The sequence below is a fragment of the Nyctereutes procyonoides genome, unplaced genomic scaffold, assembly GCF_905146905.1.
Source record: "Nyctereutes procyonoides isolate TBG_1078 unplaced genomic scaffold, NYPRO_anot_genome, whole genome shotgun sequence".
In the NCBI taxonomy this organism is placed as follows: Eukaryota; Metazoa; Chordata; class Mammalia; order Carnivora; family Canidae; genus Nyctereutes; species Nyctereutes procyonoides.
The window spans coordinates 9227009-9227465 of record NW_026575147.1 but is presented as its reverse complement, the minus strand read 5'-3'; positions in this window follow the sequence as shown (position 1 = coordinate 9227465).

Here is a 457-nt window from a genome sequence, read left to right as displayed (position 1 = left end):
TTTATGTGTGTATGCTCTAGAGTGATATGTTTGATCAAGTATTGTCTAAACAGGCTAACGAAGAAGTGTGGTTGTATGGGGAATTTGAGCTGGGCTGACACTGAAGGTGTGTCCCAATTCACTGTTAACTGCTCATCTTTTGTCTGGCTGTTGCCATCTTCCAGGGCTGTGAAGTTGTGTTCTTTTGGTGTTGTCTCAAGTGGGTCATCCTGTTCACTTCCTTCTTATGCCCTAAAAGCTTTCAGCTAATGATAATAGAGCCTTTATTTGGAGTGCCAGGTTACACTCCAAATGAGTGATTCCATTCCCTTGACACCCCACCCTGCCAATGTTAATATGTTGACTCTGTTTTTCTTACTCTGGCACCATCTAGGAAGGTATTTGAAGCTGCAATTGGTTCTATAGATTTCCTTCTATGAGCTGCACCTAGTGTTCTAAGGCAACCTAGAAATAATGG